This window comes from Carcharodon carcharias, chromosome 7 (genome assembly GCF_017639515.1).
Source record: "Carcharodon carcharias isolate sCarCar2 chromosome 7, sCarCar2.pri, whole genome shotgun sequence".
In the NCBI taxonomy this organism is placed as follows: domain Eukaryota; kingdom Metazoa; phylum Chordata; class Chondrichthyes; order Lamniformes; family Lamnidae; genus Carcharodon; species Carcharodon carcharias.
The window spans coordinates 100,656,779-100,680,742 of record NC_054473.1 but is presented as its reverse complement, the minus strand read 5'-3'; the positions used below and the strand labels follow the sequence as shown (position 1 = coordinate 100,680,742).

Here is a 23,964-nt window from a genome sequence, read left to right as displayed (position 1 = left end):
CAACCTCTGTGTCTACCCCGTCAAGCCCCTTCAGAATCTTGTGTGTTTTACTGAGATCACCTCTCATTCTTCTAAACTCCAGAGAATATAGACTCAGTTTACACAGCCTCTCATCATAGGACAACATCCTCATCCCGGGGACCAATCTAGTAAACTTCACTTTACAGCCTCCAATGCAAGTATATCTTTCCTTAAATATGGAGACCAAAACTGCACACATTACTCTAGATGTGGTATAATTAGCCTGTACAATTGTAACAAAACTTCTAGTACTCCAATCTCCTTGCAATATGGCATTTGCCTTTGTCATGTCCATAAGACATGAATGAATTCAAAAATTGTGCAAATCAAACCTTGCTTTCAGCTTTTTTAAAAATGGGCTTTGCTGGACCAAAAACATGGCTGCTACAGATCACATGATTCGCAAGTTGACTACAGTTCTGGAAACTTCCGACAGTAATTCCAGGACAAAGCTCAACCCTCATCTTTGTGGAATCTCACATGAATCATTGTGTAAACCCCTTACAATCAACAAGACAAGGGAGGAGGTGTTCTGACACCCCAGCCTGGGTTTATAACAGAGAGAGCCATCGAAACTTGTTATACACGTGGAGGCGCTAATAGCCGCCATCTATCTCTAAAGATGAACAATGGATTTTGACCAGAGACATCAGAACTGACTGAGGTTCTGACACAACAAACTGAGGTTGATATACCGAGACAGGAATCTTCCAGAGAACCAGAGAATCTTCAAGAAGGTTTAGACTTGAAGCAGACTTTGTTGTCAGCCTGGAGTCCTGTGTTGGTGTTGACAGGCTGGATGTTAAAGGCAGACTGCCCTGTGAGTCCAGGAATGTAACGGTCAGCTGGGTTCAGGTGGTTAAAAGCAGGAGTTGCCGAATTCCTTCAAAGTTGATAATGACACAACATTGGACTCACTAATGGGCAACACCACATGACCTTGGCTCCTTCAGCTTTTGGAAAGTTTTAATGTTACATTCCTGGACTCACAGGGCAGTCTGCCTTTAACATCCAGCCTGTAAACACCAAAGCAGGACTCCAGGCTGACAACAAAGTCTGCTTCAAGTCTAAACTTTCTTGAAGCCTGGTTCTCTAGAAGGTCCATGCCACTACCTGTAGAGCAGACCAAGTCTCGCTATATCAACGTCAGTTTGTTGTGTCATTATCAACTTTGAAGGAATTCGGCAACTCCTGCTTTTAACCGCCTGAACCCAGCTGAGCATTAATTCCATGAAGGAACTGACAGTCATGTGAATTAATGTCCATATCTTTGGTGGGTTTTTTAAAAATGTTAGTCCCAGTTATAAAACCATAGTTGTGAATAATCTATACTTCCGATTCAATTCTAAAGAGAGTTTGCTGTGAGTTCACTTTGTAATTGACTTCACAAACAGAGGACTTGGGGAAAGACATCACAGCCTATTTCAAAAATTAAAACATCTCTGCTTACAGACAGATGGCGAGAAAAATAAAAGGGGTTCAGTTTGCCTCTTTGCCCCGTCTGTAATACAGTGCAACATTCCAAACATTACATAACTGGGTCTTCGACAATGGAGACCTCCATAAGAAGAGAAAGGCTTTAAGTCTACAATGCTGATGTTTTCAGCACCCTTATATAGGGCAGTGAGACTTGGGTCACCTACAAAAGGCACCTCTGGATGCTGGAGAATTTCCACCAGCAGTGTCTCCAAAGGATACTCAAAGACAAGTTGAGCAAACTCCAGCATCCTCACCGAAGTCAATTTCTCCAGCATGCAACCATGATCATCTGAAATCAGCTCTACTGGTCTGGACACTGAATCATCAAGTCAAGTATCAATCAATTCAAAACATCAAATAAGCAGCTTCCAAAACAGATCCTCCTTTCACAAATCAAGGGTGGTACCTGATCTCAAGGAGGATAGAGAAGGACACTCTGAAGGACTGATTGAAAAAGGGACAAATTAACATTGGTACATGGAAGGGACTTGCTGCTGATCATGCACCTCACCCAACAAACCACAACACAGTCAGAAATGGAAAGCATAAGCTCTGCCACTGAGAAGCGCTGGAAGTGATAGGAGAGAGAGCTGAACAATTACAAGGTTATTGTTATGACCCTTGATTATTAGTGTCTTCCCCACAACTGAGATTACAAGTGTAAAATTTTCTTGTTTCACTTTCCCGCCCTTCTCAAAGAATAGCAACTTTCCAAACCAGAGGGATAATTTCTACATAGAGACTGTTTTAGAAGATCATATCCAATGCACCAACCATTTCCTCAAGTCATGTCAATAAGATATGAAAAGAAATCCAAACCGTGAACATCAAACTTTATTCTTCTTTTTCTATTTTCAAAATAGACTTTTGCTGAATCAAAAGATGGCTGCTACAGGTAACATGACTCACAGGATTGGCCATCTGTCCTGGAAGCTTCCAAAAGGAGTTACAAGAGCAAGAGTTCCCTTCTCATCCTTGTGGAATCTCACACCCCATTATAAGGGCATTATCATCATGAAACAAGGAGACTTGCAGAAATCGAAACTTGTTAACAGACCAAATCGCACACATAGGACTGTCCGGGACTATTAAGGGGACAATGGACACCATCTGCATCTTGATAAGCTTACCCCTCTAGCAGAGTCAGTGTCTGCCTATACAATGGCTACCCAAAACAAGATCCTCAACATGGATGGTGACTCTTTCAGAGGCTAATGACTGGGACATTATAAGCCACAAAACAGAGTTCAGACATAGACACCTTTTGAAATCACTGTGGAGAAAGACTGAACTGACCGTTTTGAAATCTCTATATTCGTTTGAGAACTGAGAAACAAGCAGTCTGCTGAATTAACAGTAACAGAAAAGATCTCCAGCAGGAATCCCAGCTGACTATGCAGTTGGTCACCATGTCTTAATTCCTTGAAGTCTGCTTGATTTCAGAAGTCTCTGATCATTGTCTGCCAAGTGGTCTAAGCACAGAAATCCCATCGTGCTGCATCGTCATTTGTTGAAAGATTTTCATGTTGCCGTACTCAACCAGGAACCGGCCTGAACTAACTCCACTACAAAGGAAACACCTTTGGGATTTGACTTTCTGGACTCTGGAAATCACAAACTAATATTTATTTGTGGTTCTTTTAGATTGAAAAGCAGGACCTCAAATGTAATAACCTCAGGATTACTCCCAGAGCCATGTATTTGGGAGATCAGGGCCAGAATACTGCTGTCGGCGTGCGGGGGCGGGTCCGACATGAAAAATGATGCACTATGGCGTCGGGCGTGCGTCCCAGCATCATCGCGCATCATTTAGAAATTTTGTTTGGTGGGTGTGTGCTGGAAGTGGCTGCGCACCTACTGAACTATCAATGGCCTATTAAGGTCATTTAAAGTAATTAACCTTATTTACAATGCTGCCCATCCAACCTTAAGGATGGTGGGCAGGCAAAGAGCCCAAGCTGCCTTCACTTTTTTCAGGATAAAAGGTTTTATAAAATAATTTAATAAATTTTGCTAAATGCATAAACATGTCCCAGCTCATGTGACACTGTCACATGAGGGGACATGTTTAAATAATTTTTCAGATCATTTATTGTAAATTTTCACTATCAATTTAATCTCCCTGAGGCAGCTCCAGTGGAAGAAGGGGCTAGCAGCAAAAATGGCCATAGAACAAAAAAAATGCGTAAAAAGACAAGTCTACAGGCACTGTATCTAAATGCACAAAGCATTCGCTATAAGGTAGACAAATTAACTGTGCAAATAGATGTAAATGGGTATGAAATGATTACGATTATGGGGATATGGCTGCAGAGTGACTAAGGCTGGGAATTGAATATCCAAGGGTACTCGATATTTAGGACGGATGGGCAAAAATGAAGAGGTGGCGTGGCATTGTGTTAGTTAAGGATGAAATCAGTGCAATAGTGAGAATATGGGCTCAGAAAATCTAGATGTAGAATCAATCTGGGTGGAGTTAAGAAGCAACAACGAGCAGAAAATATTAGTGGGAGTTGTCCATTGGCCTTCAAACAGTAGTGGTAAGTTAGGGGATGGTATTAAACAGGAAATTAGAGATGCATGTAACAAGATTACTACAGTAATCATGAGTGGCTATAATCAACATAGACTGGGCAAACCAAATTAGCAATAATACTATGGCAGATGAATTCCTGGGCCAGAATCTTACAGCCCAGTTGAGGCAGGGTCGAGCCGAGGCATTCTAAATTCCATTGACTTCGGCAGGACCAGAAAATCCCGCTGGATTTTGCCCCTGGAGTGTGTACAAGATGGCTTTTTAGACCAGTAAGTTGAGCAACCAACTAGGGAACAGGCTATCCTATATTTGGTTTTGTGCAACAAGAAGGGGTTAATTAATAATCTTGTTCTGCGGGGTCCTTCAGGCAACAGTGATCATAACATGACAGAATTCTTCCTTCCGCTGGAAAGTGAAGTAGTCCAATCCGAAACTAGATCGATCTGAAACAATCCTAAACCTAAAAGGAGGCCATGAAGCCATGAAGGTATGAGGTGCGAGTTGGCTAAAATAGATTGGGCAATTTCATTAAAAGGCATGACGCTGGATAGGCTAATATTTAAGGACTGAATGCATAGTAACAATTATATATTGCTTTCTGGCGCAAAAACACAACAGGGAAAGTGGCTAACCATGGCTAACAAAAGAAATTAAGGATAGTAATAGATCCAAAGAGGAGTCATATAAAGTTGCTTTAAAAAGTAGCAAGCCTGAAGGAGCAGTTTAGAATTCAGCAAAGGAGGACCAAGAGATTAAGAGGGGAAAAATAGAGTATGAGAGTAAACTTGCATGGAACATAAGAGAACTGTAAAAGCTTCTACAAGTATGTAAGAAAAAAACAATCGGTGAAGATAAACATAGGTCCCTTATTGTCCAAAGCAGGCAAATTTGCAATAGAGAGCAAGGAAATGGCAGAGCAATTAAACAACTGCTTTGGTTCTGTCTTCACAGAGGAAGACACCAATAACTTCCCAGAAATACTGGGGAATCGAGGGTCTAGTGGGAAGGAGGAATTGAAGGAAATTAGTATTACTAAAAAAACAGTGCTGGAGAAATTAATGGGACTGAAACGAAAAGAAAAAAAGCGGGAAAAACTCCACAGGTCTGACAGCATCTGTGGAGAGACAGAGATAACGTTTCGAGTCCGTATTACTCGTCTACAGATCTGGGACTGAAAGCTGATAAATCCCCAGGGCCTAATAATCTACATCCCAGGGTACCAAAGGAGGTGCCCAGGGAAATAGTGGATGCGTTGGTAGTCATCTTCCAAAATTCTTTAGATTCTGGAACAGTCCCGGCAGATTGGAGGGTGGCAAATGTAACCCCACTATTTAAAAAAGGAGGGAGGGATAAAACAGGGAATTACAGATTGATGGCCTAACATCAGTGGTAGGAAAAATGCTACAGTCTATTATAAAGGATGTGATAACAGGACACTTAGAAAATATCAATGGGATTAGACAAAGTCAACATGGGTTTACGAAAGGGAAATTGGAGGTTTTTGAGGACATAACGAGCAGAATTGATAAGGGAAAACCAGTGGATGTGGCGTATTTGGATTTTCAGAAAGCTTTCGATAAGGTGCCACATAAGAGGTTAGTGCACAAAATTAATGCACATGGAATTGGGGATAATATATGGGCACGGATTGAGAATTGGTTAGCAGACAGGAAACAGTAGGAATAAATGGGTCTTTTTCGGAATGGCAGGCAGAATGCAACTCCAGCATGATGCCACCACCAAACACATCTTCCCTTCACCTCCATGGCGGCATTCCACAGGGATTGTTCCCTCCGGGACACCCTGGTCCACTCCTCCATCACCCCCTACACCTCAACCCCCTCCCACAGCACCTTCCCATGCAACCGCAGAAGGTGCAACACCTGCCCCTTTACTTCCCCTCTCCTCACCGTCCAAGGGCCCAAACACTCCTTTCAAGTGAAGCAGCATTTCACTTGCACTTCCCTCAATTTAGTCCACTGCATTCGTTGCTCCCAATGCGGTTTCCTCTACATTGGAGAGGTCAAATGCAGGCTGAGTGACTGCTTTGCAGAACACCTTTGATCTGTCCGCAAGCATTACCCAGACCTCCCTGTCCCTTGCCATTTCAACACTCCACCCTGCTCTCATGTCCACATGTCTGTCCTTGGCCTGCTGCATTGTTCCAGTGAAGCTCAACACAAACTGGAGGAATAGCACCTCATCTTCCGACTAGGCACTTTACAGCCTTCGGACTGAATATTGAGTTCAACAATTTTAGATTATGAACTCTCTCCTCAGTCTTTCCAATCCCCTTCTTTTTTTTTCCAATAATTTATACAGATTTTTCTTTTCCCACCTATTTCCATTATTTTTAAATGTATTTCCATCCATTGTTTTATCTCTACCTTTTTGCCTTTTTTGATTTCTTCACCCCACCTCCACTAGAGCTATCTGTACTTTGCTCGTCCTGCTTTCTACCCTTAATTAGCACATTCCTTAGATAATATCACCACCTTCAACACCTCTTTGTCCTTTTGTCTGTGACATCTTTTGGTTATCTCCACCTATCACTGGCCCTTTATTCAGCTGTACTTGTCCCCCCCCCCCTTTAAGCCAGCTTATATTTCACCTCTCTTCTATTTTTACTTAGTTCTGTTGAAGGGTCATTCGGACTTGAAACATTAACTGTGTTCCTCTCCGCAGATGCTGCCAGACCTGCTGAGTTTTTCGAGGTATTTTTGTTTTTGTTTTGGATTTCCAGCATCTGCAGTTTTTTGCTTTTATCTCAGTTAAATTGAGGATAGTTATGGAAAAGGACAAGGTTGGGCCAGGAATAAAAGTTCTAAACTGGGGAAAGAATAATTTTACCAAGATGACATACAATTTGGCCCAAGTGGACTTAGAGCAGTTACTTGAGAATAAAACTTTGTTAGAGCTTAGGAGGCATTCAAGGAAGAAATAGTGACAGTACAGGGCAAATATGTTCCAGTAAGAACAAAGGCGTGGGGACCAAGTCTGGAGAACCCTGTCAAGGGACATAAAAGGTTAGGAATAATGATATAAGAGAAACTTATGGCAGATACTGAGGGCTCAATATGGCAGAGTCCCTAGAGGAGTATAAAAGTGCAAAGGTGAACTTAAAAAGGAAATTAGGAAAGCTAAGAGGGCATGAGAAAGCATTGGTGGGGAAGGTAAAGTCCAAAGGGATTTTTTAAATATATAAAGAGCAAGAGAATAACTAGGGAATGAATAGGGCCAATTAGGGACCATAGAGGTGATGTGTGTGTGGACCCGGAAGACATGGGTACAGTTCTCAATGAATCTGAGCTAAGAGGAAAGAGTGGATAGGCTGGGGTTGTTTTCCTTGGAGCAGCGAAGGTTGGGAGGGGGCCTGCTAGCGGGGCACAGGTTCGGTAGAAAGGAAGGCAATTTTTCCATTAGCAGAGGGGTCAATAACCAGAGGGCATAGATTTAAGGTAAAAGGTAGAAGGCTAAAAGGGGTGCTGAGGAGAAACTTCTTCACCCAGAGGTGGTGGGAGTCTGGAACTCATTGCCAGAAAGGGTGGTTGAATCAGAAACTCTCGTCACATTTAGGTATTTAGATATTCACTTGCATTGCCACAGCCTCCAGGGCTATAGGCCAAGTGCTGGAAAATGGGATTAGTGTATGGTATTAGAAAATGGGACATGATGGGCCAAATGACCTTCTGTGCTGTAAACGCCTGAGTCCATGAGTCTGAGGCAGAGTATTATTTAAATGGTGATAGATTGGGAAATGTTGATGTACAAAGGGACCTGGGTGTCCTTGTACACCAGTCACTGACAGCAAGTATGCAGGTGCAGCAAGCAGCTAAGACGACAAATGGTATGTTGGTCTTCATTGCAAGAGGACTTGAATACAGGAGCAAGGATGTCTTATTACTGCTGTACTGGGCCTTGGTGAGACCACACCTGGAGTATTGTGTGCAGTTTTGGTCTCCTTATCTAAAAATGGATATACTTGCCATAGAGGGAGTGCAGCGAAGGTTCACCGGACTGATTCCTGGGAAGACAGGATTGTCATATGGAGGAGAGATTGGGCTGACTAGGGCTGTATTCACTGGAGTTTAGAACAGGATGGGATCTCATTGAAATGTATAAAATTCTGACAGGGCTGTCAGACTGGATGCAGAGATGATGTTTCCTCTGGCTGGGGGCTGTCAAACAAGGGGTCACAGTCTCAGGATATGGGGTAGGCCATTTAGGACTGAGATGAGGGAAACCTCTTCACTCAAGTGCGTGTGTGTGTGTCCCACCCCCTCTGCGATATGTCAAATAAACTAACTTTCTCAATTAATCATTATGTGACTTTGCTGCAAGTGATTATTGAATTGGATCAGACAAATTGAGCGATTGGGTAAACATGCTACAGCCTATTTTAAAACTAATGCAAAAATATCTCTTACGGACAGACTGAGAGGATAAATGAGTTCACTTTGCCTCTCTCCTGCCTGCAACCCTCACCTACTTCTTTTGCAGACCTACAGGTTCATGTGTAAAGCAAATCACCCATTCACACAATCAGTTATTCATTTACAGAGTAGGCCATCCACTCACACCTATGCATACTCACTGGTTTACATCCAGAGTGCGCCACAAACTCTCACTTGTACACATCCATGGCTGGTATCTAAAGAAGGACACCCACTTGCATTCCCCGAGTTCATATCTGGATCAGGTCGCCCACACACGTGCTTACACAACCGCTGGTTCATATCTAGAGTACGACTCCCACCCACAGTTTTGGTGAATAGGTGTGATATCAGGTAAGGAATACAATAAGTGTCTTGCCCAGCTGACATTTTGATTCCCCAGACACCTAATAGGAAACAACAATGTTCGGGAGAGCAGTAAGGTTAAGAGTTGAAACCTTGGTTCGTGCTGAGTTTTGACATTTGAGCCTGGGTGGCTGCTGGGCAGTATTGACTACAAGAACTAGCTTGACTGACTTGAAACAAAAACAAAAAATGCTGGTAAAACTCAGCAGGTCTAACAGCATTTGTGGAGAGAAAGACAGTTAATATTTCGGGTCTGTATGACTCTGAAGAAGAGTCATACGAACTCGAAACGTTAACTCTTTCTTTCCATAGGTGCTGCTAGACCGGAGATTTTCCAGCATTTTTTGTTTCTATTTCAGATTTCCAGCATCTGCAGTATTTTGCCTTTATCTTAGCAATTGACCAGAGCTGGGGAAGGTTCCAGTTTTGATCTACCCAATAACATAAGGCAGGATTGGGCCCATCTGTGAGGCAGTCCATTGTCAAATAATAATGAGTTCAGCATTCAGCTTGTAACCTGTCTCTCAGTTTTGTCTCAATACTCAAAACATAAAATTAAATACTATCTTATGTGGGCATTTGTGCCAATCTGTTTGCGAACAGCAAAGTTCCCACAAAGAACGCAGAGAGAAATAACCTGCTAAGCTGTTTGTGGTGGTGTTGGTTGAGGGAGGAATGAAGAGCACCAGGAAAATTCCCTGTCAGTGCTCAAACTATGCTTGTGGAATCTTCAAAACAAAGCAAGGCAGGCAGACATGGATAGTTGAGTGGACAACTAAGAGTGACCAGCTCAACATTCAAAGAGTTGGCACTTGTATTCCAGCAAGAGTTAGCAATTTCAGGACTGAACTTGGAAATATGGTGGAGGTTGTAGTGAGCAGGTGGGAAAAGAAACGGTCACATTACCTCAGCTTTCTCTCTGGCTCTTCAATGACTTCCTTCAGGAAATTGTGTTCCACTTCTAACCGCATCTGGAGGGACCCCTCCTTTTGTGCCAAATCACAGTTGAGCTGATCCAAAGCGATTTGCCGTCTAGGATATTGATAAGATGGAGAATTATTCACAAACATTCCTGTACTCTTTGGTACTCAGTGTTTTCCTGAAGTTATCTCAATAGAAACTCACAAATTTGACGTAGTCTACTTAGACTTCAGCAAGGTTTTGATAAGGCCCATGGGATCAAAGGCAATTTGGCAAATTGGATCCAGAATAGGTAGAGCGGCAGGGAGCAGAGGATGATGGTCAAGGGGTGTTTTTGTGACTGGATGCTTGTGTCCAGTGGGGTTCCACAGGGTCCCTTGCTGTTTGTGGTATATATAAACTTGAATGCAGGAGGGTTGATCAGTAAGTTCGCGGATGACACGAAAGTTGGTTGGGTGGTAAATAGTGAGGAGAGTAGCCTTAGATTACAGGAGGATATGGACGGGCTGGTCAGATGGGCTGATCAGTGGCAAATGGAACTAATCCGGATAAGTGTGAGGTGATGCACTTGGACAGGACAAAAGGCATGGGAATGCACAATGGTAGGACCCTGGGAAGCACCGATGATCAGAGGGACCTTGGTGTACATGTCCACCGGTTCCTTAAGGTAGCGGGACAGATAGATAAGGTGGTTAAGATCACAAAAGGGATACTTGCCTTTATTAGCCGAGGCATAGAATATAAGAGCAGGGAGGTTATGCTGGAACTGTATAAAATGCTGGTTAGCCCACAGCTAGAGCATAATGTGCAGTTCTGGAATCGGCATTATAGGAAGGATGTGTTTGCACTAGAGAGAGTGCAACCAGGATGCTGGCTGGGCTGGAGAGTTTTAGTTATGAGGAGAGATTGGATAGACTGAGATAAAAGCAAAAAACTGCGGATGCTGGAAATCCAAAACAAAAACAAAAATACCTCGAAAAACTCAGCAGGTCTAGCAGCATCGACGGAAGGGAGCACAGTTAACGTTTCGAGTCCGAATGACCCTTCAACAGAACTAAGTAAAAATAGAAGAGGTGAAATATAAGCTGGTTTGGGGGGGTGGGGGGGGGAGAGAACAAGAGCTGGATAGAGGGCCAGTGATAGGTGGAAATAACCAAAAGATGTCACAGACAAAAGGACAAAGAGGTGTTGAAGGTGGTGATATTATCCAAAGGAATGTGCTAACTAAGGGTAGAAAGCAGGACAGGCAAGGTACAGATAGCCCTAATGGGGGTGGGGTGGGGGAAAGGGATCGAAATAGATGGAAATAAACTTAAAAATAATGGAAGTAATGAAAAAAAAATCTATATAAATTATTGGAAAAAACAATAAGGAATGGGAAAATCGGGAAGGGGGTGGTGATGGAGGAGAGAGTTCATGATCTAAAATTGTTGAACTCAATATTTAGTGCAGAAGGCGTTAAGGTGCCTAGTCAGCAGATGAGGAGCTGTTCCGCCAGTTTGCGTTGAGTTTCACTAGAACAATGCAGCAAGCCAAGGACGGACATGTGGGCATGAGAGCAGGGTGGGGTATTGAAATGGCAAGCGACAGGGAGGTCTGGGTAATGCTTGCAGACAGACCGCAGGTGTTCTGCAAAGCGGTCACCCAGTCTGCGTTTGGTCTCTCCAATGTAGAGGAAACCGCATTGGGAGCAACGAATGCAGTAGACTAAGTTGAGGGTAGTGCAAGTGAAATGCTGCTTCACTTGAAAGGATTGTTTGGGCCCTTGGACGGTGAGGAGAGGGGAAGTAAAGGGGCAGGTGTTGCACCTTCTGCGGTTGCATGGGAAGGTGCCGTGGGAGGGGGTTGAGGTGTAGGGGGTGATGGAGGAGTGGACCAGGGTGTCCCGGAGGGAACGATCCCTGCGGAATGCTGCCAGGGGGAGTGAAGGGAAGATGTGTTTGGTGGTGGCATCATGGCTGGAGTTGGCGGAAATGGCGGAGGATGATCCTTTGAATGCAGAGGCTGGTGGGGTGATAAGAGAGGACAAGGGGGACCATATCATGTATCTGGGAGGGAGAAGAAGGTGTGAGGGTGGATGCGCGGGAGATGGGCCGGACACGGTTGAGGGCCCTGTCAACCACTATGGGTGGAAAATCTCAGTTAAGGAAGGAGGAGGACATGTCAGAGGAACTGTTTTTGAAAGTGGCATCATCAGAACAGATGCGATGGAGGCGAAGGAATTGAGAGAATGGGATGAGGTCTTTATAGGAAGCAGGGTGTGAGGAGCTGTAGTTGAGGTAGCTGTGGGAATTGGTAGGCTTGTAATGGATATTGGTGGGCAGTCTATCACCAGAAATTGAGACAGAGAGGTCAAGGAAGTGTCAGAGATGGCCATGTGAAAATGATGGAGGGGTGGAAATTGGAAGCAAAATTAATACATTTTTCCAGGTCCAGACGAGAGCATGAAGCAGCACCAAAGTAATCATCGATGTACCAGAGAAAGAGTTGTGGGAAGGGGCCGGAGTAGGACTGGAACAAGGAATGTTCCACATACCCCATAAAGAGACAGGCATAGCTTGGGCCCTTGCGGGTACCCATAGCCACACCTTTTATTTGGAGGAAGTGAGAAGAATTTAAGGAGAAATTGTTCAGTGTGAGAACAAGTTCAGCCAGACAGAGGGGAGTAGTGGTGGATGGGGATTGTTCGGGCCTCTATTCGAGGAAGAAGCGGAGAGCCATCAGACCATCCCGGTGGGGTTGGAGGTGTAGAGGGATTGGACGTCCATGGTGAAGAGGAGGCGGTTGGGGCCAGGGAACTAAAAATTGTTGATATGATGCGGGGTATCAGAGGAATCACGGATGTCGGTGGGCAGGGACTGGACGAGGGGAGAGAGAATGGAGTCAAAATAGCAAGAAATGAACACCACTGAACATCAAGCCATTGTTTCCAGGAGTGTTACTGACCTCATCTCCTCTGGAGATCTTCCTTCCACAGCTTCCAACCTGATAGTCTCCCAACCTCTTGTAGCCCGCTTCTACCTCCTACCCAAAATCCACAAACAGGACTGTCCCAGCAGACCAATCGTGTCAGCCTGCTCCTGCCCCACAGAACTCATTTCTTGCTATCTTGACTCCATTCTCTCTCCTCGTCCAATCTCTTCCCGCCTACATCCTTAATTCCTCTGACACACTACATCATATCAACAATTTCCAGTTCCCTGGCCCCAACCGCCTCCTCTTCACCATGGACGTCCAATCCCTCTACACCTCCATCCCCCACCAGGATGATCTGATGGCTCTCTGCTTCTTTCTCGAACAGAGGCCCGAACAATCCCCATCCACCACTACTCTCCTCCGTTTGGCTGAACTTATCCTCACACTGAACGATTTCTCCTTAAACTCCTCTCACTTCCTCCAGATAAAAGGTGTGGCCATGGGTACCCGCATGGGCCCAAGCTATGCCTGTCTCTTTATGGGGTATGTGGAACATTCCTTGTTCCAGTCCTACTCCGACCCCCTCCCACAAATCTTTCTCTGGTACATCGATGATTACTTTGGTGCCGCTTAATGCTCTCATCTGGACCTGGAAAAATGTATTAATTTTGTTTCCAATTTCCACCCCTCCATCATTTTCACATGGTCCATCTCTGACACCTCCCTTCCCTTCCTTGACCTCTCTTGTCTCAATTTCTGGTGATAGACTGTCCACCAATATTCATTACAAGCCTATCGACTCCCACAGCTACCTCGACTACAGCTCCTCACACCTCGCTTCCTATAAGGACTCCATCCCATTCTCTCAATTCCTTCTCCTCCGTCACATCTGTTCTGATGATGCCACTTTCAAGAACAGTTCCTCTGACATGTCCTGCTCCTTCCTTAACCAAGGTTTTCCACCCAGGGTGGTTAACAGGGCCCTCAACCGTGTCCGGCCCATCTCCCGCGCATCCACCCTCACACCTTCTTCTCCCTCCCAGATACATGATATGGTCCCCCTTGTCCTCTCTTATCACCCCACCAGCCTCTGCATTCAAAGGATCATCCTCCGCCATTTCCGCCAACTCCAGCCATGATGCCACCACCAAACACATCTTCCCTTCACTCCCCCTGGCAGCATTCCGCAGGGATCGTTCCCTCCGGGACACCCTGGTCCACTCCTCCATCACCCCCTACACCTCAACCCCCTCGCACGGCACCTTCCCATGCAACCGCAGAAGATGCAACACCTGCCCCTTTACTTCCCCTCTCCTCACCGTCCAAGGGCCCAAACACTCCTTTCAAGTGAAGCAGCATTTCATTTGCACTTCCCTCAACTTAGTCTATTGCATTCGTTGCTCCCAATGCGGTTTCCTCTACATTGGAGAGACCAAACGCAGACTGGGTGACCGCTTTGCAGAACACCTCTGGTCTGTCTGCAAGCATTACCCAGACCTCTCTATCGCTTGTCATTTCAATACTCCACCTTGCTTTCATGCCCACATGTCCGTCCTTGGCTTGCTGCATTGTTCCAGTGAAACTCAATGCAAACTGGAGGAACAGCACCTCATCTTCCGACTAGGCACTTTACAGCCTTCCGGACTGAATATTGAGTTCAACGATTTTAGATCATGAACTCTGTCCTCCATCTCAACCCCTTCCTGTTTCTCCCCCTCCTTTTTGTTTTTTCCAATAATTTATATAGATTTTTCTTTTCCCACCTACTTCCATTATTTTTAAGTGTATTTCCATCCATGTTTTATCTCTACCTTTTAGCCTATTTCAATCCCTTCCCCCTACCCCACCCCCACTAGGACTATCTGTACCTTGCTCATCCTGCTTTCTACCCTTAATTAGCACATTCCTTTAGATAATATCACCACCTTCAACACCTCTTTGTCCTTTTGTCTGTGACATCTTTTGGTACCCTTCGCCTATCACTGGCCCTCTAGCCAGCTCTGCTTGTCGCAACCCCTACCCCTCCATCCTCAAACCAGCTTATATTTCACCTCTCTGCTATTTTTACTTGGTTCTGTTGAAGGGTCATTTGGACTTGAAACGTTAACTGTACTCCTCTCCGTAGATGCTGCCAGACCTGCTGAGTTTTTCCAGTTGTTTTTGTTTTGGATAGACTGAGGTTATTTTCCCTGGATCAGAGGAGATTGAGGGGGGACATGAATGAGGTGTATAAAAGTTATGAGGGGCAACGATAGGGTAGACAGGAAGGAACTTTTCCCCTTGGTGGAGAAATCAATGACCAGGGGGCATAGATTTAAGTAAGGGGCAAGGAGGTTTAGAGGGGATGTGAGGAAGAATTTTTCAACCCGCAGGATGGTGGGAATCTGGAACTCTCTGCCTGAAAGGGTGGTAGAGGCAGAAACCCTCATAACATTTAAGAAGTATTTGGACATGCACTTGCAATGCAATGGCATAAAAGGCTATGGGCCTAGTGCTGGAAAATGGGATTAGAATAGTTAGACCAGCACAGACTTGATGGGCCAAAGGGCCTTTTCCTATGACTCTATTTACGAAATATAATGGCTCTTGAGGAGGCTGGGCATGACCACTGATAGGAACTTAATTCCTGCAAGATGTAAGGTCATTGAGTCCATTAGTATCACTCATTCTACAATCCATATCACTTAAATTTGTTATAGATGGCTTTTTTAGTTGGGGACTTGCACAATTGTCCTATCCGTATATTTGTTAAAGTGAAATATTGTGCTTTAAATTGGAGCACTGAAAATGCTCTTCCCTCTCCGCAAGGACCCAGGAGATTTAAATTAGAGATTCATTAAAATAGAGATGTTCTTTGATCTGACTGGATACTCATTAATTATTGGAAAATCAGTGGATGAATTTCAGGCATTCTTTATATCTGAATAAACTTCAAAACTGTTAAAGATGTTATAGAATAAAATATTTTTATAATGGCCAAATAAATGGTTAATGGCCAACAAGTTTAAATAATTTTAAAAATCCAAAGGATTCTGCTCCTTGGAAACACTTATAAAATACATTTCCATCTTCAACCAAACCCATAGCAAAGTTAGCTAAAGACAGATGTAGCTCAGAGTATATGTAAAAGTATCGTTTCTCTGCTCAGGCATAGAGCTATGACACAGAATGTTACTCCAGACCCACAGCAATGTGAATGTCTCTTAAATGCCCTCTGAATAAGGGCACGTTCAGCATTTATTCAGCTCTTCCTCGAGGCTTTTCCCTGACTCATTGATGCTCTGTAACTACAAAGCTGAAAAAAGAAATCTTTTTACTAAGAACTTTCATCTCAGTGAGGAGGCTTTAGGCCAATCCACATTCAATGACCTGTTCTGAAAACTCTGCTCACATATTGACAGCTGTGACAAATTCCACCACAGCAGCTGAGGTAACTCGCAACATTCTAAAATAATCAACAACATTCTAAAGCAAACAACCCACAACATTCTAAAAGAAAAAGTCAATTCACCCTATCTCCCAATGTTTATAGATTCTTTAAAAATTTCCAGGAACTGCAATTTCGAAAAACTAATCAGTTCTTCCTTAGGCCATACCCTTTCCGTGTAAAAGGTTTTGTTAAAATCCATTCATTAGTTTTTGAGATATATTGTTTACAGACTAACAGGGTAAAAATATTACCTTTACCCACCTTAAGTGATGGAGGTAATAAAGAATTGCTCAGCACTGGAATTAGTAGAGATTTTAAGAAAAGAGTTATCAAGACTGTGATTTTGAGTGTCTTGTTGTGTGTGGCTGAAGTGTGGACCTGGGTATATGTGCACAAATCGTTAAAGATGGCAGGGTAGAGAAATCATTTAATAAAACATACATGTTCCCAGACTTTAAAAATAGGGGCATAGTGTACAAAAGGAAGTTATAATAAACCTGTATAAAACACTGGTTTGGCCTCAACTAGAGGATTGTGTTGTTCTGGGCTCCACTGTAGGAAAAATGTGAAAGCATTAGACAGGTGGGCAGAAAAGATTCACGCGAGTTACCAGGTAGTAGTTCAGTTATTCTTAAGCTCTTTTTAATTTGGATTGTAGCTCATCAGAATTCCCTCAGAACCCCATTCCTAGTTCTATTTATAGGATCATAGAATGGTTACATCACAGGAGGCGCCAATTTGGCCCATCGTGTCTGTGCTAGCTCTTTGCAAGTGCAATTCACCTGGTCCCATTTCCCCACCCTTACCCAGAGCCCTGCAAATTCTCTGAGGTTCTAGGGATGAGACATTGCAGTTACATGAACAGATTGAAGAAACTAGATTGGAGAGATGATTAACAGGAGAGTTGATAGGAGTGTTCCTATCAAGAACAAGAGAGCACAAATACAAGGTGATTGACAAAAGTAGTAATGGTGACATGAGGAAAAACCTTTTCACGCAGTAAGCTGTAGGGATCTGAAATGCATCACCACAGAGCATGGTGGAGGCAGGTTCAATTGTGGTTTTCAAAGGGAATTGGATAACTATTTGAACTTAATTTACAATGCTAAGGATAGATGATTTACACTTGCTGACCCTTCTGTAATAGAACCAGGAATGAGGTTCTGTTGAGAGAGTTTGAGGAGTTAGGGACCAAATTAAAGAGACCCTTAAACATTACTGAATTACTACCTGAGCCTCACACACACTACCATATAGATAAGCAGATTAGAGATATAAATGGTTGGTTGAAAGACTGGTGTGGGGGGCATGGGTTTCTTTTCATGGGACACTGACACTTCTGAACATGGAGGGGACTGTTTCTTTGGGATGGAGTCCACTTAAACCAGACTGGGACCAGTGTTCTGATGAAACAAATATCTAGGGCAGCAAACAGGGGTTTAAATTCATAAGGATAAAGGAGGTCTCACGCAAGGATATATTTATGTCTGAAAAGGTAAATCAAAATCAAAGTTATAGAGCTGAATAGCAACTTCTGTAAAATATAGCAGATTGCATCAGGAAAGGGCAGAGAGTTTAACAATGGTAATAGGGCATTGTAACTCTACTGAGCTTCTCGCAACATGTAATTTCTACTTTTTAAAGACAACAGCTCCTGACCCTAGTGCAGAACTGCTCCGGTTAGCAGGGAGTTATCACAACACAATATTGACATTGCTGCATGAAGTGAAACGCACCTAGCAGAGGGGGGCGGAGGGAGGGGGGGGGGGGGGGCGGTGCAGCTAACAGGGCTACACATTTTTCTGGATAGGCAAGCCAAAGAATGAGAGGTGAGTGCAAATGTCAGCTTTGCTCTAGATACATAAATGATCCCCTCATGACTCCACAACTATGATTGTGAACAAGAATGCGACAATCATCAGTGCATACTCTCCAACAATGACTAGTCTGGAGGACAAATTCCATCAGGACCTGGTTAGAGCCATTGCAAATATTCCACAGAAGGGCAAGCTGACTGTGATGGGGAACTTCAGTGCAAAGCTAGGAGCTAACTATCAGACCTGGGATCATGTCCTGGTGAATTCTGGGTTGAGACAGAGACAGTCCACAGCAAAGTGGGCAAATCTGTTGATGGGTAGGACAAAAAAAACTGGGAGATGTTCAAAAACCTTTTCAATATGATACAAGAAACAGTTTATTATGCCCCTAGGGGCAAGAAACAAAAAAGAAAGCCATGGACAACTAAAGAGATGAGAGACAACATAAATCTAAAACAAAAAAAAATACAAAGCCCATAAAATTCCTGGCAAATAAGAAAGATACAAAAGCAACAGACAAAACAGATAGTATGAGTTACAAAAGGGGAGTTTGAAAAAAACTTGTATGGAATATCAAAAGCCACATGAAGAGTTTTTACAATTATATCAGGCAAAAGAGAGCAGTCAAGAGCAATGCGAACTGATAACAGTGATACTGTCAATGAAAGTAAGAAAATGATGCACCTGTTGAAGAATTATTTTACATTAGTATTTACTTAAGAGCATGCGAAGATGAAGACTATACTCCTGTGCATTACTGACTGGGTGCTGTCTGCCAGATGAGATATTAAACCTAGGCCCAATTGGACTTTTGGGTGGGTATTAAAGATTTCATGGCACTGTTTTGATAAAAAGCAGGGAATTCTCCCTGATGTCCCAGTCAATATTTATCCTCAGTCAACACCTATGCTGGACAACGATATAATTAAAGCAAGTCAAAGTAACTGGAGTCCTTCTAGTTGTACGGGTACCAAACCTGATGGACAACTAAGGTTCTGTGCTGATTACAGGAAAGTGAATGCTGCAAGAAAAACTGATTTGTATCCAATTCCCCGACTTGAGGAGTGCATTGCTGGAGTTGGAAATTCAGGCTTTGTTAGCAAGGTTGATTATCTGCAAGGTTATTGGCAAGTTCCACGAACAGATCAAGCCAAAGAAATCTTTGCTTTTGTAACACAGACAACCTGTAAGATTATGCCATTTGGAATAAAGAAAGCACCAGCTACTGTTTGAAGATTAATAAACCAAGTAGTTGCCAGATTACACAACAGTGTTTTGTATATCAATGATCCACTGGCCTACAGTCCCCACTTGGAAACAACATGTGGAACACCTAAGTGCACTATTTGATAGAATACAAAAAGTAAATTTGGTGATAAATTTGGTGAAGAGTGGGTTTGAGAAAGCCAAAGTCACGTATTTTGGGCATGTCATGGGGCAAGGTTGATTGTTGCCCAAAGAAGCTAAAGTTAAAGCAATTATGGACCTTCCTGTCCCTAAACAAAATGGGTAGTACCACAGTTCCTCAAGATAAATGGATTGTACAGGAAGTTTGACCCAAATTTCAGTGCACTGGTCACTCCATTAATGAACTTGTTGAAGAAAAATATAAACGTTAACTGGATAATCTTGTCAGACCACCTTTGAAGGGTTAAAGGCTGTATTAGCAAATGAACTTGTCTTGCCTGCTCCACATTTCAATGCAGTCTGTGCCAGGGTGGGGAGCAGGGGTAGGGGAGCACGGCGGCAGGGGTGGGAAGCAGGTCGGTTGGGGGGTTGAGGTCTGGAGCACTTTGGTGCCTCTGCATTGCTTGCGTGGGTAAAGAGGCGAGGTGCCTGACCCCAATCATATCACTGCGGCTATGGTGGCTACGCCTGAACTATCTCAGTTGCAGAGGAATGGTCAGTTTATACAGGTGTCCCTATTGTCATTATGCCTTAGGGGGCAGCAGAACAATTGGCCGACTGGGCAAGTTGTAGAATCCCCTTGCAACTTTGGCCATGGCACAGTCACTGGTAGAGGCGCTCACAACCCCTTGCAACGTCTCTATTAAAGTTTGGACCAGTATCCATCAAGGTTCAAGCTACAGTGCAGCCTTGCAGCGCAGGTTAGGAGAATGCCTGCACCTGAGCTGAGAGCACAGCATGCTGTCCAATGGCTGAAGCTGCCAGCAATTGGTCAGGTGGAGTGGGTGGGGTTTCAGACAGCCAATAAGCACACTACACATTGACCATCCAAGTGGTGGCCAGCACTCTCCTGCATGCATGAAGGGGCCTTCAGACTTAACCAAGAGAGGTTTATAGAACACAAATGCTAACCCACACATCTCCCCCTTTGATCCTGCAGGAGGAGAACATCAGGATCATGGAGTCTGGTGATTTAGCGGGATGCCTCCTGGTTTACAAGGAGCAGAGAAGAATAATAGAGTGGTGTAGGCACTTGGCTCGACAAAGGGAGGAGCACCTCCCTCAAGATGAAGGGCCTGCTTCACATACAACTGAAGATCCACAGGGAGCCATTGCTCACAGGCTGGACAGAGAGTCTATAGATGGTGCTCGTCATTCCTGCAGATGACTGAGAACCAGTGTCTCCGAAGACTGCGCATGTCTAGGGATATGGTCAGTCACATATGCCACCTGCTGCAGGATTTGGTGCCACAGGGGGCAATCACTGCTGGGAAAGTGACCGTGGCACTCAATTTTTACAGCAATTTTTAGAGCTCCCAGGGCTCCACAGGTAAGACCTATGCGAGATCAGGCAAGCCTCTGTGCACATGTGCATCCAGGTCACAGATGCCATCTTTGCAAAGGCACAGAACATTGTGCAATTTGCCTGGAATCAGGAAAGCCAGGAAATAAGAGCACTGGGATTTGCGCAGATCTCATGTTTTCCATAGGTGCAGGGTGCCATCAATTATACTCATGTGGCACTTAGATCTCTGTAGCTGAGAGAAACAGATATAAAAAAAATATTTTTGCGGAATATGGTGTTATACTGTCTTTGTGTATGATTTAATTAACCTAGGCAGAGATTAATGGGAGATAGGTTGTCTGAGGCGAGGTGGCGGAAGGGGGTGGGGGGAGGTGGTTAAAATATGGAACGGATAGAGGTGTAAGGTTTGAGATACAAGTGATTAGGTTAGATCTAACATTTGCATTTTCAGGTAAGCTGAGAGCATGTTTGAATATCAAAGGGAAGTCAGAGATAACAAGAAACATGCTTGCATCTTGCAGGAGTTCCATAGGTAAATAGAAATGTGGATCTTATATTGTATTGACCTGAAAGCAAAGACAAGATGGAAACATGAAAGATCTTATATTTGGAAGGATTTGAGTTTCAAAGAGGTGTGAGAACCTGAGATGAAAGGGGAAAAAAAGGTATTTTCGAGCTACTGTGGAGAGTTTAGGGTAGCTGTAGCTTTTGGGCGGTTGAGCTGGAACTGAGAGATGTAGCAGCTGAAGCTATGGCTAGAACTCTGGGCTGGTTGAATTAACCATCCAGTCAAGCCAGAAGAGTCTTGGGCCGCAGAAAGCAGTTTATTCTGAAGTTTGGATCTCCACCGCAGAGTGGAAGAGGGTTAGGGGTCATGTGGTATGCCTTTATTGAGGCTACAGAAGTTTGATTTGGATAATATTACTGGATTTTTTATAGTTAAACATCTATAAGGGTGTGTTGCCTGGAAGGTGTTTACTTGTGGGTCTGACCAAACAGAGTCTTTTTGGGGGAACGTTGTGTGAGACTAAGTTTAACTGTGTCACTGTAATCTTGCGTGCATAAGTTTTCTTTTAAGCTTTTATCAGATCTAAGCTCTGCAGTCCTGCCAAATCCAGTCGTGCATGGTGGTGGATAATTAAACAACTCACTGGGAGGACAAGGCTCCACAAACACCCCAACCTCAATGTTGGGGGAGCCCTGCCCATCAGTGCAAAAGATAAGGCTGAAGCATTTGCTACAATCTTCAGCCAGAATATTGGCCTCAATCCATCTCAGCCTACTCCAGAGGTTCCCAGCATTACAGATACCAGTCTTCAGCCAATTCGATTCACTCCATGTGATATCAAGAAGCGGCTAAGGCATTTGATAGCTTTTGCACTATGGGCCCTAACAATATTCTGGCAATAGTACTGAAGACTTGTGCTCCAGATCTTGCTGCACCCCTAACCAAGCTGTTCCAGTGCAGCTACAACACTGGCATTTACCAGGCTATGTTGAAAATTGTCCAGGTATGTCCTGTACACAAAAAGCAGGACAAATCCAACCCGGCCAATTACCACCCCATCAGTCTATTCTCGATCATCAATAAAGTAATGGAAGAGGTCAGCAACAGTGCTTTCAATAACCTGTTCACTGACATCCAGTTTGGGTTCTGCCAGGTCCACTCAGCTCCTGACCTCATTACAGCCTTGGTTCAAACATGGCCAAAAGAGCTGAACTCCGGAGGTGAGGTGAGAGTGACTGCCCTTGACATCAAGGCAGCATTTGATCGAGTGTGGCATCAAGGAGCCCCAGCAAAACTGGAGTCAATGGGAATCAGAGGGAAAGCTCTCCACTGTTTAGAGTCATACCTTGTACAAAGGAAGATGGTTGTGGTTGTTGGAGGTCAGTCATCTCAGCTCCAGAACATCACTGCAGGGGTTCCTCAGGGTCTTCAGTTCAACCATCTTCAGCTGCTTTATCAGTGACCTTCCATCATAAGGTCAGAAGTGGGGATGTTCATTGATGATTGCACAATGTTCAGCACAATTTTTAACTCAGACACTGAAGCAGTTCATGTCCAAATGCAGCAAGACCTGGACCTGGACATCCAGGCTTGGGCTGACAAGCGGCAAGTAACATTCACGCCACACAAGTGCTGGCAATGACCATCTCCAACAAGAGAGTCTAACCAGCACCCCTTGACATTCAATGGCATTACCATCACTGAATCCCCCACTATCAACATCCTGGGGATTACAATTGGCCAGAAACTGAACTGGGCTAGCCATATAAAAACTGTGGCTATAACAACAGGTCAGAGACTAGGATTCCTGCGGCGAGTAACTCACCTCCTGACTCCCCAAAGCCTGTCCATCGTCTACAAAGCACAAGTCAGGAGAGTGATGGAACACTCTCCACTTGCCTGGATAAGCGCAGCTCCCACAATACTCAAGAAGCTTGACACCATCCAAGACAAAGCAGCCCGCTTGATTGGCACCACATACACAAACGTTCACTCTCTCCACCACCGACACACAGTAGCAGCAGTGTGTACCATCTACAAGATGCATTGCAGGAATTCACAAGACTCCTTAGACAGCACCTTCCAAACCTACAACCACTACCATCTAGAAGGACAAGGACAGCAGATAGATGGGAACACCACCATCTGAAAGTTCCCCTCCAAGTCACTCACCATCCTGGCTTGGAAATTTATCGCTGTTCCTTCCCTGTTGCTGTGTCAAAATCTTGGAACTCCCTCCCTAGCAGCATTGTGGGTGTACCTACACCACATGGACTGCAGCAGTTCAAGAAAGGGGAGATCTGTATTGGACTTATGTTTTGACAGGGAGAGGGAAAGGAAGAGGAACATCTGAGGGGTGTAGGCGTTTTTGTGAACTGGAAAGACCTTTGTGCATTCACCCTACCCCACGGACCTTCTGTTCACGTCCGGGTTAGCTGGGGCTGCCCAGTGAAGAACACATTAGAGTGAGAGAATGCGTGCAGGCAGTCCCAGTTACCCTGGGGCGAAGACACCCTCCTATCCCTGTCTGAAGAAAACCAAGAATCAAGACACCTCCTCATTCTTCTCCCTGCCCCCCTCCATCCACCTGTGGCACTTGTCCACCTTGTGCCTCATTGTCCTCCCTCCTGTGTCCTCCTCCTTCTTTCTATCTCTCTCTCCCTTTACACCGGAGGGGATTCAACCCCACCATACCCGCACCCCTCCCCCTGCCCCACCCCACTGTTGCTTTCTATTGCATCAACACTTTTTGGAGTGGGTCTAGTTCTAGGAACCCATGGCGACACCATCAGCGCTGGTGACGGGGCCATCCAAGGCCAACTAT

General features: G+C 44.3%; 1 long non-coding RNA gene across 1 annotated transcript in view; it reads right to left on the bottom strand.

Moving 5' to 3' along the window:
- Nucleotides 1–9,747: 9,747 nt before the first annotated feature.
- Nucleotides 9,748–23,964, bottom strand: part of LOC121279594 — a 49,074-nt gene continuing 34,857 nt past the window's right edge. The window contains exon 3 of the long non-coding RNA XR_005943443.1: nt 9,748–9,867. This is a non-coding gene — a long non-coding RNA (uncharacterized LOC121279594). The remainder of the gene's footprint in view (nt 9,868–23,964) is intronic.